This window comes from Neofelis nebulosa, chromosome 13, assembly GCF_028018385.1.
Source record: "Neofelis nebulosa isolate mNeoNeb1 chromosome 13, mNeoNeb1.pri, whole genome shotgun sequence".
Lineage (NCBI taxonomy): Eukaryota > Metazoa > Chordata > Mammalia > Carnivora > Felidae > Neofelis > Neofelis nebulosa.
In genome coordinates this window covers 58,485,192-58,487,675 of record NC_080794.1, presented here as the reverse complement: position 1 = coordinate 58,487,675, position 2,484 = coordinate 58,485,192, and the positions used below count along the sequence as shown (strand labels likewise).

Below are 2,484 nucleotides of genomic sequence, written 5' to 3'. Positions count from 1 at the left end.
CTGGGTTACCAGGAACCAGTATACCTGCCAGATTTTATAGTATATTGTAGACCTCCTCAGAATCTTGGGCTGGCCCCTCTGGCCCTTCTTAGCACACTAATGCAGTATTTCTGGGAGGATCCACCTACCATGTAACCTTTCTTCTTTGTCATGGAAGAACCTTTTGGCAGATGTGTGTATATAAAAGTGGTCTACACTTTGCCCCTACACCAGTGTAAATATTATAAACATGACCATCTGGCTCATATCATTGATGACTACAGGGCATAGTGGACTCAGATTAGGAGGACAAGACAGTAAAATCTTCATCAAACCAACAGTGACATCTCCAAGAGATGGCTGAGGTGGGGTGGGGGGAGCTTAGGCCCTTTTAAGCTCCATTTTGGGGAAAACTTCCCTTTAAAAAAGTTATCCACGTATTAAATGCAAATAGTTCTTAAGAATTGGGAATGTGAAGTGGATAGAATTGATTCAATGCGGTTCTGGACCAGGCTATGGAGCAGGTAAATAAGCTAAAAGAGAAGGGCAATAAGGCCCTGAGAGCTGGCCACATTGATGATACATTATAGTGCTGTTCTAAAGCAATTAAGTTAGATCCCCAGAACCACATGCTCTATAGCAATTGCTCAGTGGCCTATGCCAGAAGGCTTATGAGGATGGTTATAAAACCATTGACTTAAAGCCTGATGGAGGCAAGGGCTATTCACAAAAAGCAGCAGCTCTTGAGTTCTTAAACCGATTTGAAGAAGCCAAGTGAACCTATAAAGAAGGTTGAGAACATTAAGCAAATAATCTCAGCTGAAAGAGGGCTTACAGAATATGGAGGCCCAGGTGGCAGAGAGGAGGTTCCATGAACCCTTTCAACATATCCAATCTGTATCAGAAGTTGGAGAGTGATCCCAGGACAAAGACAATGCTCACTGATCCTACCTACCAGGAAATGATAGAGCAGCTGTGAAACAAGCCATCTGACCTGGGCATGAAACTGCAAGATCCCCAGGTCATGAAGACTCTCAGTGTCCTCCTGGGAGTCGATCGGGACAGTATGGATGAGGAGGAGGAAGGTGCAATACCTTCCATTACCTCCTCCCAAAAAGGATACCAAGCCAGAGCCAATGGAAGAAGATCTTCCAGAGAATAAGAAGCAGGCACTGAAAGAGAAGGAGTTGGGGAATGAGTCCTACAAGAAGAAAGACTTTGATACAGCCTTGAAGCACTACGACAGAGCCAGGGACCTGGACCCCACCAACAGGACTTACATGACCAATCAAGCATCTGTGTACTTCGAGAAGGGCAACTACAGTAAATGCCTAGAGCTTTGTGAGAAGGCCATCAAAGTGGAGTGAGAAAATCAAGAAGAATATCGACAGATTGCCAAAGCTTATGCTCGAGTTGGCAACGCCTACTTCAAAGAAGAAAAGTACAAGGATGCCACCCATTTCTATAACAAGTCTTTGGCAGAGCACTGAACCCTAGATGTGCTCAAGAAATGCCAACAGGCAGGAGTACTGGGGTGGCTCAGTCAGTTAAGCATCTGACTTGGGCTCAGGTCATGATCTCACGGTTTGTGAGTTCAAGCCCTGTGTTGTGCTCTGTGCTGACAGCTCAGAGCCTGGAGCCTGCTTCTGATCCTGTGTCTCCCTCTCTCTCTGCCCCTCCCTTGCTCGTACTCTGTCTCTCTCTCTCTCTCTCCCTCAAAAATAAATAAACATTAAAAAAAAAAAAAAAGAAATGCCAACAAGCAGAGAAAGGAGCAAGGGTGACTGGCCTATAGAGGAGAAGAACAAAGGCAATGAATGTTTTCAGAAAGGGAGGATCCCCAGACTGTGAAGCATTATACAGAAGCCATCAAACAGAACCCAAGGGATTCCAAATTGTACAGCAATCAAGCTGCCTGCTACACCAAACTCCTGGAGTCTCAGCTAGTGCTCAGGGACTGTAAGGAATGTGTCCAGCTAGAGCCAACCTCCATCAAGTGTTTCACAGGGAAAGCATCTGCCCTAGAAGAGATGAAGAACTACAGGAAAACCGTGGATGTCTACCAGAAAGCCTTAGAACTGGATGCCAACTGTAAGGAGGCTGTAGACAGTTACCAACACCGTATGATGGCCCAGCACAACTGACACCACATACCAGAGGTGCAGCAGGTAATGAGTGACTCCGCCATGCAGCTCATCCTGGAACAGATGCAGAAGGACCCCCAGGTACTCAGCACATAAAGAATCCTGTAATGCACAAAAGATCCGAGAGCTGGTGAATGTGTGGGTCTGATCACAATTCAGTGATGATTTGCCCATCATCCCTTTCCTTTGCCCACCTGTGAACAGAGGAGCTGGGGCCACAGTGAGCAGCACAGAACAGAGGGGAGAATAGGGGAAGGTGAACAACTTCTACTTATATAGACCTATGTGGAAGGTAGAGAGACTCTCACTCACGTTCCTCATATTGAGGCTGCCTCTGGGCCCTCCCAGCCCATGCATGGTC

General features: G+C 46.4%; 1 pseudogene; it reads left to right on the top strand.

The window, feature by feature from the left end:
- The first annotated feature begins 494 nt into the window (after positions 1-494).
- LOC131492437 (stress-induced-phosphoprotein 1-like) lies at positions 495-2,271 on the top strand (annotated as a pseudogene).
- The last annotated feature ends 213 nt before the right edge of the window (positions 2,272-2,484 follow it).